The sequence below is a fragment of the Nerophis lumbriciformis genome, linkage group LG17 (assembly GCF_033978685.3).
Source record: "Nerophis lumbriciformis linkage group LG17, RoL_Nlum_v2.1, whole genome shotgun sequence".
NCBI classification, from domain to species: domain Eukaryota; kingdom Metazoa; phylum Chordata; class Actinopteri; order Syngnathiformes; family Syngnathidae; genus Nerophis; species Nerophis lumbriciformis.
In genome coordinates, this window is record NC_084564.2 from 22,917,501 (window position 1) to 22,935,000 (window position 17,500).

At 37.8% G+C, this 17,500-nt stretch overlaps 2 protein-coding genes across 3 annotated transcripts in view; both read right to left on the reverse strand.

The window, feature by feature from the left end:
• LOC133614222 (proton-coupled zinc antiporter SLC30A1) overlaps positions 1-7,812 on the reverse strand; it is a 26,926-nt gene extending 19,114 nt beyond the window's left edge. Inside the window, exon 1 of the mRNA XM_061972063.2 lies at positions 7,698-7,812. The gene's annotated coding sequence lies outside the window, so the exon portion shown is untranslated. The remainder of the gene's footprint in view (positions 1-7,697) is intronic.
• A 2,831-nt stretch (positions 7,813-10,643) lies between these two features.
• The window catches only part of ppp1r37 (protein phosphatase 1, regulatory subunit 37), a 62,957-nt gene continuing 56,100 nt past the window's right edge, over positions 10,644-17,500 (reverse strand). For both annotated transcript variants that reach the window (XM_061972786.2, XM_061972787.2), the window contains exon 14: positions 10,644-11,660. The gene's annotated coding sequence lies outside the window, so the exon portion shown is untranslated. The remainder of the gene's footprint in view (positions 11,661-17,500) is intronic.

Sequence of the window (17,500 nt, forward strand, 5' to 3'; positions counted from 1 at the left end):
TTTTGGTTTGTTCTGTGTCGTGTTTGTGTCTCCTCTCAATTGCTCTGTTTATTGCAGTTCTGAGTGTTGCTGGGTCGGGTTTGGTTTTGGAATTGGATTGCATTGTTATGGTATTGCTGTGTATTGTTTTGTTGGATTGATTAATGAAAAAAAAACTTTTTTATTTTTTTAAATAATAAAAAAACACAACGTGAGAATCGCAATTCGAATTCGAATCAATTTTTTCCCACACCCCTAATATATATATATATATATATATATATATATATATATCCATCCATCCATCCATTTTCTACCGCTTATTCCCTTTGGGGTCGCGGGGGGCGCTGGAGCCTATCTCAGCTACAATCGGGCAGAAGGCGGTGTACACCCTGGACAAGTCGCCACCTCATCGCAGGGCCAACACAGATAGACAGACAACATTCACACTCACATCCACACACTAGGGCCAACTTAGTGTTGCCAATCAACTTATCCCCAGGTGCATGTCTTTGGAAGTGGGAGGAAGCCGGAGTACCAGGAGGGAACCCACGCAGTCACGGGGAGGACATGCAAACTCCACACAGAAAGATCCCGAGCCCGGGATTGAACCCAAGACTACTCAGGACCTTCGTATTGTGAGGCAGATGCACTAACCCCTCTGCCACCGTGAAGCCCCATATTATATATATATATATATATATATACCGTATATATATATATATATATATATATATATATATATATATATATATATATATATATATATATATATATATATATATATACACAGTATATACTGTATATTAGAGATGCCTGATAAATGCGTTAAAATGTAATATCGGGAATTATCGGTATCGTTTTTTTTATTATCGGTATCGTTTTTTTTAAATTTTATTTTATTTTTTTATTTTTTTATCAAATCAACATAAAAACACAAGATACACTTACAATTAGTGCACCAACCCAAAAAACCTCCCTCCCCCATTCACACTCATTCACACAAAAGGGTTGTTTCTTTCTTTTATTAATATTCTGGTTCCTACATTATATATCAATATATTTCAATACAGTCTGCAGGGATACAGTCTGTAGGAACACATGATTGTGCGTGCTGCTGGTCCACTAATAGTACTAACCTTTAACAGTTAATTTTAGTCATTTTCATTAATTACTAGTTTCTATGTAACTGTTTTTATATTGTTTTACTTTCTTTTTGATTCAAGAAAATGTTTTTAATTTATCTTATTTTATTAATTTTTTTAAAAAGTACCTTATCTTCACCATACCTGGTTGTCCAAATTAGGCATAATTATGTGTTAATTCCACGACTGCATACTGTATCGGTTGATATCGGTATCGGTAATTAAAGAGTTGGACAATATCGGGATATCGGATATCGGCAAAAAGCCATTATCGGACATCCCTACTGTATATCTAAATATACATACATATGTATGTAATACTAGTCCGCAGTAAACACCTATCAAATCATATTGTCATGATTAAACACTTCATAAAGTGACAACTTATGAAGTGTTGATCTCACTCAAAAAAGAGTCTTACCATAATAATAACTCATTCTTCTATCTTTAATGAAAAGGATGAACTTTTGAGAGGATTTGCTATGAATGTAAAGGATGCAGTGTTGTCAGAGTGGGACAACATGCTCTATGAGAGAATATATATTGTTCGCGTCCAGGGAAATGTATGAAGCACATGACTCCCGAGACCCTCCTGGTCCTGATGTGTGCAGTCCAGTAGGCTGCGAGTCAACAGGTCCGATCAGGTCTGACATTTGTGGACAAATCCCTACTGTTCTGCCAGCCTGCCGGAACATTCCTGAGGTACAGTTAAGCCCACCGAGGGACCCGGCAAGGACGCTTTTGATCACTCGCCTGCACCGTCTCCCCCTGAGGGTCCACGGGATGGGCGGCATGACCTGTGTGTGACCTTCTATGAAACATGCACATTGTATGGAAAAGTGCATTATGGAGTTACTAGCAGTATAAAGTACATACTGTACACACAGTACACATACATGCAGAATACTGCATATACAGTATTACATTGTGTTTTGTCAACACGCTATATTACAAATAAAGCTCATAATATTACAGGAACTGAAATAGTACTAGTTTTGTAAGTGCACACATTTATTTAATCAAACCCGTTGCCTTTCAAAATGTTTATTCAATGTCGGAATGAGGAACAATATTTCCGAAATTCGGAAATATTGTTCCTCAACCGTAATTTGTCAAGTGTGGGGCAAAAGCGTTGCTATAAAAAGTAGCATTACTGCTGTAACAAACAGTTCAGGGTGTCCCCAGTTACTGGAGTGTGTTAGGTAAGGAGGAGGAGTTTTGTCCCTCCAGAGTTGTTGCCGTAGGGCTGTGACGTAGGGTGTGTGTGGTTGTAGAAGGAGGTGTGTGATGTTGACATTAAAGAAGCGGTGGCTACCGAACCTGCTCTAATGTCTCCCGTTTATTATTTTATTAGATAAGTATAGGTGAACCCAGGACACTCGGCTACACTGCTAATATGTAGCATCATTTGAAAAGTCACCCGCTAGACAATGAAGAGGGCTTACTCCGCACGTCAATATCTCCGTTCGGTGCCACACGTCCACACCATCAAAATGCCGAGGCAAACATTTCCAGATCAACACCGTATGAAAAAAATAGGGATTTTTTTTAGTTGTGATTTCCTTCTCTGCATGAAAGTTTAAAAGTAGCATATATTAATGCAGTATGAAGAAGAATGTTTTAATGTAGACACATAGAATCATCATACTGCTGTGATTTTATGCATCAAGTGTTCATTCAAGGCTAAGGCAAAATATCGAGATATATATCGTGTATCGCAATATGGCCTTAAAATATCGCAATATTAAAAAAAGGCAATATCGCCCAGCCCTATTCCGAATAACAGATCAATGATTTGATGGTACAAAACAAAATAATATATTTATATTTTTGATTTAAATGTATTCATCATAAAAATATAAAAATATTTTTTGAATAGGTAATTTATTGAAATAAACGTTTGCATTTCAAATGTTTAATTCAATGATGAATGTAGGAATTAAACTTCTGATAAATAAATAAATAACCAGCTAAATTGATAAATAAATAATGTATTGTTAATTATTAACATAACAATGCATATGTTTGTATTTAAACATATAATTTAATGTGTCATTGAAAACAAATTAATTTGAAAATAAAAGGTTTTGTAGGTGCATACATTAAAAAAAAAGTGTTTCAAATGATTCATTCAGTGATACATTTTGGAATGACATTTCTGGTGAATAAATAAATACATGATTTCTGTAAAACACAATATAATGAATATTTATAAATTCAAATGTACTGTTTAATTTCTTAAAAAATATATATAATTAAGGAATCAAATGTTTTGCAATTATATACGTATGTATTTAGTCAAACGACCATTGGCAGGTTTGGGAATGAAATTCTTGACAAACAAAATGATTTGTGTTATACTTAACATATTAATAACTTTATTTTTTAATTCAATCTACAACTTGATTAATTATAAAGTAATTAATGAGCAAAAAAGGGTTTATACTGTAGGTGCACACATTTTTTCCAACATGAAATGTATTTCATCAAACTGTTGCATCTCAAATGATTCATTCCATGATAACATGATGATTTAAAATAGAAAATAAATCAATGAGTTTGTGTAAATAAAAATGATGTATGCATATACAGTGTATCATGTATTCCCTCCAATTTGTTTTATGACGGATTATTTAGAATTGAAATGTTTAATTAATTCATGGTTTTAATGTCATTTGTAGCTATTATTATGAAAAATAAATGAATAATCTGAAAATAGTGTATTCAATCATTTTGTCCTATACAGCAAAATAGACACATTATATATCCATATAATTGATCTAACTAACTGATTGTACATTATGTCAAATTATTATCTATGTGTTTAGGCCTATGACTCAATTTTATCAAGGAAATAATTCCTCCAATGAATGTACTGCCTTGTATAGATCGACTTTACACACACAAATACAAATTGCCTGAACGGTAGGACATGTCCGACCTAAAACTTCCATGTCTGACAGCAGCATGGATACAACTAAAAGAACACCTGTGCCTTGAAGGTGGGGCACGACACCATGATGCTGACATGTCTGACGCCTCGGGGAGATCACTAAAGTGGAACATTTGGCATCCTGCATTTAACACATACATGCATACAAACCCCGTTTCCATATGAATTGGGAAATTGTGTTAGATGTAAATATAAACGGAATACAATGATTTGCAAATCATTTTCAACCCATATTCAGTTGAATATGCTACAAAGACAACATATTTGATGTTCAAACTGATAAACATTTTTTTTGTGTGCAAATAATCAATAACTTTAGAATTTGATGCCAGCAACACGTGACAAAGAAGTTGGGAAAGGTGGCAATAGATACTGATAAAGTTGAGGAATGCTCATCAAACACTTATTTGGAACATCCCACAGGTGAACAGGCAAATTGGGAACAGGGAACAGGTGGGTGCCATGATTGGGTATAAAAGTAGATTCCATGAAATGCTCAGTCATTCCCAAACAAGGATGGGGCGAGGGTCATCACTTTGTCAACAAATGCGTGAGCAAATTGTTGAACAGTTTAAGAAAAACCTTTCTCAACCAGCTATTACAAGGAATTTAGGGATTTTACCATCTACGGTCCGTAATATCATCAAAGGGTTCAGAGAATCTGGAGAAATCACTGCACGTAAGCAGCTAAGCCCGTGACCTTCGATCCCTCAGGCTGTACTGCATCAACAAGCGACATCAGTGTGTAAAGGATATCACCACATGGGCTCAGGAACAACTTCAGAAAACCACTGTCAGTAACTACAGTTGGTCGCAACATCTGTAAGTGCAAGTTAAAACTCTCCTATGCAAGGCGAAAACCGTTTATCAACAACACCCAGAAACGCCGTCGGCTTCGCTGGGCCTGAGCTCATCTAAGATGGACTGATACAAAGTGGAAAAGTGTTCTGAGGTCTGACGAGTCTACATTTCAAATTGTTTTTGGAAACTGTGGATGTTGTGTCCTCCGGACCAAAGAGGAAAAGAACCATCCGGATTGTTATAGGCGCAAAGTTGAAAAGCCAGCATGTGTGATGGTATGGGGGTGTATTAGTGCCCAAGACATGGGTAACTTACACACCTGTGAAGTCGCCATTAATGCTAAAAGGTACATACAGGTTTTGGAGCAACATATGTTGCCATCCAAGCAACGTTACCATGGACGCCCCTGCTTATTTCAGCAAGACAATGCCAAGCCACGTGTTACATCAACGTGGCTTCATAGTAAAAGAGTGCGGGTACGAGACTGGCCTGCCTGTAGTCCAGACCTGTCTTCCATTGGAAATGTGTGGTGCATTATGAAGCCTAAAATACCACAACGGAGACCCCCGGACTGTTGAACAACTTAAGCTGTACATCAAGCAAGAATGGGAAAGAATTCCACCTGAGAAGCTTAAAAAATGTGTCTCCTCAGTTCCCAAACGTTTACTGAGTGTTGTTAAAAGGAAAGGCCGTGTAACACAGTGGTGAACATGCCCTTTCCCAACTACTTTGGCACGTGTTGCAGCCATGAAATTCTAAGTTAATTATTATTTGCAAAAAAAAAAAAAAGTTTATGAGTTGGAACATCAAATATCTTGTCTTTGTAGTGCATTCAATTGAATATGGGTTGAAAAGGATTTGCAAATCATTGTATTCCGTTTATATTTACATCACAATTTCCCAACTCATATGGAAACGGGGTCTGTATATGTATATATATATATATATATACATATATATATATATATATATATATATATATATATATATATATATGAGTCCCAAGTGAGTATCCAATCACAAGTACAAGTGTATATATATATATATATATATATATATACGTATATATATATATATATATATATATATATATATATATATACATATAAATATATATATATATATATATATATATATATATATATATATATATATATATATATATATATATATATATATATATACTTATACTTGTGATTGGATACTCACTTAATAAAGTTTATGAGTTTGAACATCAAATATCTTGTCTTTGTAGTGCATTCAATTGAATATGGGTTGAAAAGGATTCCATTCCATTTATATTTACATCTAACACATTTTCCCAACTCATATGGAAACAGGGTTTGTACATACATAAAGATCGTACTAGAAATGAGGCAGGCAGGTTTCAAAGCTTGAAGTAGTTAGAACCATGTTGTGCAAAAATAACAGTACAAACAGTAGGGAAATGGAGCAAACATCTTTGGGCTGTGTTACTAAAATAAATTAAATTAATTTGCAAATGATAATAATATCGAAATGGGTTATACTTGTTTAGTGCTGTGATGTTAATTGGTCTACCAGTATGCTTGTCTTTTACAACCATCCTATGTTGTCAAACTTCACATTTGCATTGATTTTACGTGTCAAATATAATCAAAACAAATATTTTAAGACGCCTTCATGTGCACATTCCACCCATTGGATTGTTACTAAATTAGAATGGGATTTTATTCCATATCAATCCTCCACTTTTCAATAAATTACTCACTTCAAATGAATGCATTGACCCATTCAGTAACTATACCACTTCTCACTTTAGTCCAATATTTTACTGAATTAATTTTATTTCTGAAAACAAATGCTCAAATCCAGCATAAACTCGGTTTGTTAATCCTCCTGCCTTAAATACACATACAGTACAGGCCAAAAGTTGGACACACCTTCTCCTCATTCAATGCGTTTGTCAGAATAATTGTACTGTATCTAATTTATCACAAAACTTTGTGTTACATTGAGTTCAGCTGGCCCTGCGAGAGGACAAAAGCGGTCTTTGATCCTACCAAGCAGAAGGCTTGTAAAACTCCACTGTGTACGATGGGAAGCGACATGAAGGCGTCGGTTTCTCTCTTCTATTGTAATCCACAGAAAGATTTTATCTTGACCCGAGAGCTACAAAGCAGAGAGGAAGCAGGACCTGACGCAACCTCCAGGCACCTTTTCTTTGAACTGTTTTACGACCTTTTCTTTTAAATGTATTTAATCAAAGGCGATGGCTGTTTACGACCCCCCTCCCTTAGAAACAGCTGTTGCCATGTAATCAGGGAAAGTCCAAATAAAAAAGGAGGCGTACAATCCTTCGTCAGAGCGTGGTTGAACTGTGCAAAGAGTACAGTCCAGACGTCTCTCCTCAAATGAGCCAAATTTAATTCTGTCTCTGTTTAATTCATTGCTTCTTGTCTTGTTTAATAGATGCCATCAGTGTTTGAACCTGACAGCGTTTTCTTTATTTTCATGACTATTTACATTGTAGATTGTCACTGAAGGCATCAAAACTATGAATGAACACATGTGGAGTTATGTACCTCTCAAAATACCATCATTTATGTCACCACATGACCATTGATGGAGAAATACTATATAGGAACACATTTACGCCCTACTTTGTATTGAAACACATCAACAGTGGACAAAATGGGTTAGGTTCTGGTGAATTAAAAATCAATTAAAACGCATCAGCAATTAAAGTGTATCTTATGTGGTACTGTCAAAATTATTTGCAATTATTGCATAAAACAAAAGTGAAAAAATAAAATATTTCATCTCACAATTTATAGCACCTTTTTGACGCCGTATAAGCCAGTGGTACCTCTCGGCGTCGGCTTATTCGAGTGGAAATGGCAAGCATTTCATCGCCAGAACAGCTGAGCTTGCTTCAGGGGTTGGCCGACATCGTCTCACAAAATGCAGTTTCTCTTTAAATATCCTTCTTGAAAATGGCCTTGCAAATATGTATCTGACACCTAATCGACGTTTTCTTCTCCTTCTCTGCTATCCCAGTCTGGCTATGGTGCAACACTTCCTGCTTACTGCTAAATTTAAACTTGTGAATGGATACTCACTTTGGAATGCCAAGTGTTTGTCCAATCACAGTCTCGTTAACATCAGGCTACTTGGATAGGCTGCTGTGAACAACTTGTGATCTGATTGGCTATCGCAACTGTCTATCAACCGTATGTCCCCGATCACTTACAGTGCACGGATGCCTGCATTGTTGATTCTGAAGGCCTCTGGCAGATTTGGTACAGCATGGCAACATAAGCTAGCTGAATTCTGATTGGATACAAACTAAAACTAAAAACAACGACACTGGAAGGAGCATAATGATAATGAAGAGAATGTGAATACTTTTAGATATCTAGGGAAAGTAAATACAAAAATAATTGTATCTTTGATTATGATCATGATTTCCGGTTATGTTAGGCCAGCCGAGAAGGCCTTGCTGGCCCTGAGAGCACACCACTGGTAAATAGTCATGAAAATAAAAGTGTCCAAACTGTACTGTGTGTGTATATATATATATATATATATATATATACACACACAAAAATGTACATATATAAACATACACACATATATTTACATATATAAACACACACACATATGTACATACAGGTAAAAACCAGTAAATTAGAATATTTTGAAAAACTTGATTTATTTCAGTAATTGCAATCAAAAGGTGTAACTTGTACATTATATTTATTCATTGCACACAGACTGATGCATTCAAATGTTTATTTCATTTAATTTTGATGATTTGAAGTGGCAACAAATGAAAATCCAAAATTCCGTGTGTCACAAAATTAGAATATTACTTAAGGCTAATACAAAAAAGGGATTTTTAGAAATGTTGGCCAACTGAAAAGTATGAAAATGAAAAATATGAGCATGTACAATACTCAATACTTGGTTGGAGCTCCTTTTGCCTCAATTACTGCGTTAATGCGGCGTGGCATGGAGTCGATGAGTTTCTGGCACTGCTCAGGTGTTATGAGAGCCCAGGTTGCTCTGATAGTGGCCTTCAACTCTTCTGCGTTTTTGGGTCTGGCATTCTGCATCTTCCTTTTCACAATACCCCACAGATTTTCTATGGGGCTAAGGTCAGGGGAGTTGGCGGGCCAATTTAGAACAGAAATACCATGGTCCGTAAACCAGGCACAGGTAGATTTTGCGCTGTGTGCAGGCGCCAAGTCCTGTTGGAACTTGAAATCTCCATCTCCATAGAGCAGGTCAGCAGCAGGAAGCATGAAGTGCTCTAAAACTTGCTGGTAGACGGCTGCGTTGACCCTGGATCTCAGGAAACAGAGTGGACCGACACCAGCAGATGACATGGCACCCCAAACCATCACTGATGGTGGAAACTTTACACTAGACTTCAGGCAACGTGGATCCTGTGCCTCTCCTGTCTTCCTCCAGACTCTGGGACCTCGATTTCCAAAGGAAATGCAAAATTTGCTTTCGTCAGAAAACATGACTTTGGACCACTCAGCAGCAGTCCAGCTCTTTTTTTCCTTAGCCCAGGTGAGACGCTTTGCGCGCTGTTTCTTGGTCAACAGTGGCTTGACACGAGGTATGCGGCAGTTGAAACCCATGTCTTTCAAGCGTCTCTTGGTGGTGGATCTTGAAGCACCGACTCCAGCAGCTGTCCACTCCTTCTGAATCTCCCCCACATTTTTGAATGTTTTTTTTTTCACAATCTTGACCAGGGCGCGGTGATCCCTATCGCTTGTACACTTTTTCTGACCACAGTTTTTCCTTCCCTTTGCCTCTCCATTAATGTGTTTGGACACAGAGCTCTGAGAACAGCCAGCCTCTTCAGCAATAACCTTTTGTGTCTTTCCCTCCTTGTGCAATGTGTCGATGGTTGCCTTTTGGACAGCTGTCAAATCTGAAGTCTTCCCCATGTTTGTGTAGGCTTCAGAACTGGACTGAGAGACCATTTAAAGCCCTTTGCAGGTGTTTTGAGTTAATCAGCTGATTAGTTTGTGGCACCAGGTGTCTTCAAAATTTAACCCTTACACAATATTCAAATTTTGTGACACACGGAATTTTGGATTTTCATTTGTTGCCACTTCAAATCATCAAAATTAAATGAAATAAACATTTGAATGCATCAGTCTGTGTGCAATGAATAAATATAATGTACAAGTTACACCTTTTGAATGCAATTACTGAAATAAATCAAGTTTTTCAAAATATTCTAATTTACTGGCTTTTACCTGTATATAAACATACACATATTAATACACACACACAGGTTATCATTTGGAATGGGGACCAAGTTTTTGATCATCACTTGTGGGGACCACCCTTTCTACATTTTTTTTTAGGTAAAATGGCCACTGCCCAGTTAGCTCATACACGTCTTCAAATCTCTGTATTGATGAAGTAATGTGCTGATCATTCTTACTGGGAACCCTGGGGAAAAAAGAGTCAAAATGGTTCATGGGGACCAAATTTAAATAATTTTGCATAATTCACACACATTTGTACATGACTACTGAGGACGATTTAAAAAAAAAAAAGTTAAAATTAAATTAAATGTTTCCCTTTAGGGGACCTGTTTTTTTGTCTCCAAACCATCAGAGGTCCCCTAAAGGTGACTGTGTAAACAGAGCAATGTCCCCATTAAGTAAGCATTGCCAGAACACACACACACACACTTTTTACCAATGAAAGGACCCCCTACCTATAGCAGCGTGAGACACAATTTCAGAAACAAAACATTGAGCCATGACATGCATTTATTGGGAATGGAACACATTTTGCCTGCATACATACCTTTGTGATTACCAGCACAGTTCAATTAAGTTAACGATTTTTTAAAAATGTCTAAAAATGAAAGCATTTACAGTAATTTAGGGGCAGCACAGCAATGTTAGAATGGTCTGCTGGGTGGAACTGCAGTAAATATTCACTCTAAGTGTTATTGGACTTGGCTGCAGTTTGCCAGCGCCTTGTGGTAGCCAGCCGGCGGAGCAGCACACCACAAGAGGGGCCCCGACAGCATCGGAAGTCAACCATTCCAAACTTCCCCTTTTCAAAAAACGAATTATTGAAATATACATCAAATAAGGAGGGGTCTTGAAGAATAAATGAAAAGATAAAATGGGCTTTAAATCAAAACACTTGTATATCCATTAAATAAATAGAAAATACTTGATTTGTCAAAGGTGCCAAATGGAAACACAAACAAAAAAAGGAGGAGATGTTCGATGGAATTGAACGTGTTGTAAAGACTATGATTAATAAACCTGACGGCGGAGGTTTGGGTGGAGTTTGTTCCTGAGGGGGCCAAAGCGACACACAGACGAGACGATAGGGAGGTCACTTTGGCAAAGGTCCCTTTGAAAGTTTTTAAGCAACCAGAGGAGCAGGAGGACAAAAGATGAAGTCTTCATTATGACCACGTCAAAGCAGGTGGGAGCACTATTTCCATTAGCGTGTCTCTGTATCCTGGAGTCCACACAAACATGACAAAAGGGTTGGTCTTTGGTTAGTGTTTTTTTTCTATGCTCCAATCCTGTGAAGATTGAAGGTGTAGTGATGACAACATGGTAACACACACACACACACACACACACACACATTGTGTGTTCAGTGTGTTTGGGTGGTTAATGTAGTGATGTCACATTGATTTTGTCCTTCAGGAACTTGCTTGGGTTGTTAAGAGCTCGGACAATTGGTGGGTAAAGTCGGACAAATGCGACAAAGAGAGTTGACGTCTCCTGTCCTCAGACGACCTGGAGGACACAAGAAGTAGAAATGAATGATTTGCGGGAAGACGTTTGTTAATACAAAGAGCACTCAAAAATAATTTCCAGAAGGCTATTTGTATCCTAGAACAGTGTTTTTCAACCACTGTGCCGCGGCACATTAGTGTGCCGTGAGATACAGTCTGGTGTGCCGTGGGAGATGATCTAATTTCACCTATTTGGGTTAAAAATATTTTTTGCAAACCAGTAATTATAATCCGCAAATAATGTGCCGTTGTTGAGTGTCTGTACTATCTGGAGATTGGCAGACGTACCACGTTATACTCTTCCATATCAGGTGGCAGCAGGCAGCTAATTGCTTTGCAGATGTCGGGAACAGCGGGAGGCAGTGCGCAGGTAAAAATGTGTCTAATGCTTAAACCAAAAATAAACAAAAGGTGAATGCCCCTAAGAAAAGGCATTGGAGCTTAGGGAAGGCTATCCAAAATGAAACTAAAACTGCACTGGCTACAAAGTAAACAAAAACAGATTGCTGGACGACAGCAAAGACTTACTGTGGAGCAAAGACGGCGTCCACAATGTACATCCGAACATGACATGACAATCAACTATGTCCCCACAAAGAAGGATAAAAACAACTTAAATATTCTTGACTGCTAAAACAAAGCAAGCGTGGGGAATAGTGGTCAAGGAATCATTAAACTGCTACAGGAAAATACCAAATGAAGAGAAAAAGCCACCAAAATAGGAGCGCAAGACAAGAACTAAAACACTACACACAGGAAAACAGCAAAAACCTCCAAATAAGTCAGGAGGTGATCTGACAGGTGGTGACAGTACACCTACTTTGAGACAAGAGCTATAGTGATGCATGCTTGGTTATGGTTTAAAGTCATATCCAACAATTGCAAAAACAACTTTTTATTTTCAATATCGGCTGCCGGGTTTAATTTTTTAATGATTTCTGCTGGTGGTGTGCCTCTGCATTTTTTCCAATGAAAAAAAATGTGCCTTGGCTCAAAAAAGTTTGAAAAACACTGTCCTAGAGAAATGTGAAAAAAGCAACCATTATGACAGCTTAAATCACAACCCTGACTCCTGACACACTTTTAACCCTTGGGGACAGATTTATGTTGTCTGTGTTGAATGAAAAGAGGTTGCATTTTGCCATTCCTTTATTTTTTCTTTTAGATTGTCATCTCAGCTCCTGCCCAAAATGACAACCTGCACCAGACCTACACATTTGTTTGTCGTCACCAAAAATGCCATTTTTCAATCCACATAAGTCAACTAGAATTGTATCAGGCCACATTTCCAGAAAACCGAAGCGCCTGATTCTTTTTATGTATATTCCAGAGGACCACTGGACATTTGACATTTGATTTTCGTCTATTTATTTCGTCAGTTACAAGAGCGCTCTGCAAAAAAAGCGAGTCAAAGATCATCTCTATGACAGCACTTTATAGTTTTTTAAGACAAAATGTGAGTCTCAAAAAGAGAGGAGCTACAGTGAAACCTTGAGAAACACCACTGACGACATGTGAAGTCAACAACAAGCAAAACTTCAGCTACATACATCACATTACAAAAAAACGTGTCACTGCCAAAAAGTAGAGGACTTAAAGAGGTGCCTTGAGGAACGCTTAATTTATGTAAATCACAAGTTTGGACAGCAGCAAGGTTAAAATGTCAATGCAAAAGATGTGTGAATGAGTTTACAGTGGTCAAAGTTTCTCTATACCACACGAGCACTCGCCTCTTCTTAGAAGTTTGCGGCAAAAATGTTTGTCTTCCAAATTTTAAGCTGACGTTGGGGTATAGTGACATTCCCGGGCCGCCAGTTGAACCAATATTTTTTTTTTTTACACTAAATCTGCCCTATCCTACATTTCAGACTTGTGTATAGGCCTTACTTTAAAATCTACTCATATCATATCATATCATGGGGTTCATGTGTTTTGGAGTTCTCCCTAAGTTTCTTTTTTATGCCTCATTGCATTTTTATTTCCACAAGATCTACATATATACACACACATATATACACATAAATATATATATATATATATATATATACACACATGTAAATATATATACATACACATATATATATACACATGTAAATATACATACATACACATATATATATATATTACATACACATATATATATATATATATACATACATACACACATATATAACATATATATATATATATATATACATATACATATATATACATATACATATATATATATATATATACATACATATACATATATATATATATATATACATATACACATATACATATACATATATATATATATATACACACACAGGTAAAAGCCAGTAAATTAGAATATTTTGAAAAACTTGATTTATTTCAGTAATTGCATTCAAAAGGTGTAACTTGTACATTATATTTATTCATTGCACACAGACTGATGCATTCAAATGTTTATTTCATTTAATTTTGATGATTTGAAGTGGCAACAAATGAAAATCCAAAATTCCGTGTGTCACAAAATTAGAATATTGTGTAAGGGTTAAATTTTGAAGACACCTGGTGCCACAAACTAATCAGCTGATTAACTCAAAACACCTGCAAAGGGCTTTAAATGGTCTCTCAGTCCAGTTCTGAAGCCTACACAAACATGGGGAAGACTTCAGATTTGACAGCTGTCCAAAAGGCAACCATCGACACATTGCACAAGGAGGGAAAGACACAAAAGGTTATTGCTTAAAAGGCTGGCTGTTCTCAGAGCTCTGTGTCCAAACACATTAATGGAGAGGCAAAGGGAAGGAAAAACTGTGGTCAGAAAAAGTGTACAAGCGATAGGGATCACCGCGCCCTGGTCAAGATTGTGAAAAAAAACCCATTCAAAAATGTGGGGGAGATTCAGAAGGAGTGGACAGCTGCTGGAGTCAGTGATTCAAGATCCACCACCAAGAGACGCTTGAAAGACATGGGTTTCAACTGCCGCATACCTCGTGTCAAGCCACTGTTGACCAAGAAACAGCGCGCAAAGCGTCTCACCTGGGCTAAGGAAAAAAAGAGCTGGACTGCTGCTGAGTGGTCCAAAGTCATGTTTTCTGACGAAAGCAAATTTTGCATTTCCTTTGGAAATCGAGGTCCCAGAGTCTGGAGGAAGACAGGAGAGGCACAGGATCCACGTTGCCTGAAGTCTAGTGTAAAGTTTCCACCATCAGTGATGGTTTGGGGTGCCATGTCATCTGCTGGTGTCGGTCCACTCTGTTTCCTGAGATCCAGGGTCAACGCAGCCATCTACCAGCAAGTTTTAGAGCACTTCATGCTTCCTGCTGCTGACCTGCTCTATGGAGATGGAGATTTCAAGTTCCAACAGGACTTGGCGCCTGCACACAGCGCAAAATCTACCCGTGCCTGGTTTACGGACCATGGTATTTCTGTTCTAAATTGGCCCGCCAACTCCCCTGACCTTAGCCCCATAGAAAATCTGTGGGGTATTGTGAAAAGGAAGATGCAGAATGCCAGACCCAAAAACGCAGAAGAGTTGAAGGCCACTATCAGAGCAACCTGGGCTCTCATAACACCTGAGCAGTGCCAGAAACTCTTCGACTCCATGCCACGCCGCATTAACGCAGTAATTGAGGCAAAAGGAGCTCCAACCAAGTATTGAGTATTGTACATGCTCATATTTTTCATTTTCATACTTTTCAGTTGGCCAACATTTCTAAAAATCCCTTTTTTGTATTAGCCTTAAGTAATATTCTAATTTTGTGACACACGGAATTTTGGATTTTCATTTGTTGCCACTTCAAATCATCAAAATTAAATGAAATAAACATTTGAATGCATCAGTCTGTGTGCAATGAATAAATATAATGTACAATTTACACCTTTTGAATGCAATTACTGAAATAAATCAAGTTTTTCAAAATATTCTAATTTACTGGCTTTTACCTGTATATATACATACATACATATACACACATCTATATATACACATAATTCATATATATATATATATATATGTGTGTATATACAATACACATATATATATATACACACACACATATATATATATATATACACTTACATATATACATATATTGCGCTCTACTACGGTATCGAGCACTATTTTTTGGATAACCTTATTAAGACATATACTCCGCTCCAAATTGACATTTGTTGAGCACTGTACGACGATCAGAAATGGAAAAATTCAACATCGACTACTCCACGAAGAACATTCCCATACCCGCGCAGAATGACTACAAGCTAAGGCTCATAGAAAAGACGGAACACTTCCTAAGAAGGATGCGGTGGAAAGCACATTTTTTCCTCCACCCTGAAACAAAAGGAACGCAAAAGAAAACTTACGGATTCAAATCTACCAAGAACCCACACACAGTTGAGGAACTAAAGGATTTCGAGAACGACATGCTCAAAATGATACAATCAGTCAAATTCAAGCCAATCCGCAACCCACTCCTCACCAAGCTGAAAAATGACAAGGAGCGCATCAAGAAAGTAAACAACCTCATCATAGCTGCCGATAAAACCACAAACTTCTACAGAATGGACATACCAGAACAACACACCTTACTGGACTTCGAAGCATCACCAAATCATACAAAAAAGCGCAACCCAACACCTTACAGAACATCCACCTGGAAAACAAAAGGATCGCGGCTGAACTGGACATTGAGGACAGGGTGGACGCCACAGCCAACAAGGAAGCCTTCATCACATTGAAGGACCACAAACCCAACTTCGCAAATAACCCAACATGCCGACTAATAAACCCAACTAAATCTGAAATAGGAAAAATCAGCAAAATAATCCTGGACAGAGTCAACACAAAAATCAAGGACAAAACACCACTCAACCAATGGAGAAATACAGCAGCAGTAATCAAATGGTTCAACAACATCCAAGACAAACAACAGCACAACTTTATCTCCTTTGATATCGAAGAATTTTACCCTTCCATCACGCAAGACCTACTGACTCAAGCACTAGACTTCGCCTCAGACTACGACTCAATCACAGGCAACGAAAGAAACATCATCATCCACGCAAAAAACTCCATTCTCATCCACAACAGTACACCATGGCAAAAAAAGAACAATGCAACATTTGACGTCACTATGGGAAGTTTTGACGGAGCAGAAACGTGTGAACTCGTTGGAAGTTTCCTCCTCTCCCAGCTCGCTAGCCTCAATCTGAACCTTGGTATTTACCGTGATGACGGACTGGCAGTGTGTCGCGCCTCGCCAAGGAGCAGCGAGAATACCAAGAAGCGCATATGCCAAATTTTCAAAGAGAACGGCCTACGGATCACGATTGAAACCAACAAGCAAACCGTCAACTTCCTTGACGTCACTTTCAACCTGAGAAATAACAGCTACCAACCATTCATGAAACCCAACACAACATTCCAATACGTGCACCATGACAGCAACCACCCACCCACCACCACGAAAAGAATACCTACCGGAATTAATAAAAGGCTATCGATGCTGTCATCTAGCAAAGCTGAATTTGACCAAGCAACCCCCCCGTACCAAAAAGCCCTTGATGAAAGCGGGTACAATTTCACCCTCACCTATGAACCCACGCCAGGAAACCAGCCAAAAAAGAACAGAAAACGAAACGACATCATCTGGTACAACCCCCCATACAGCAAAAACGTCTCAACTAACATTGGACACAAATTCCTCAATCTGATTGACAAACACTTTCCCAAAGACAACACCCTAAGAAAAGTATTCAACAAGAACAACATTAAATTGAGCTACAGCTGTATGAACAATATACGACAAATCATCTCAAACCACAACAAAACAATTGCAAATGAGCCGTCGGCCCCCGGACAGAGCG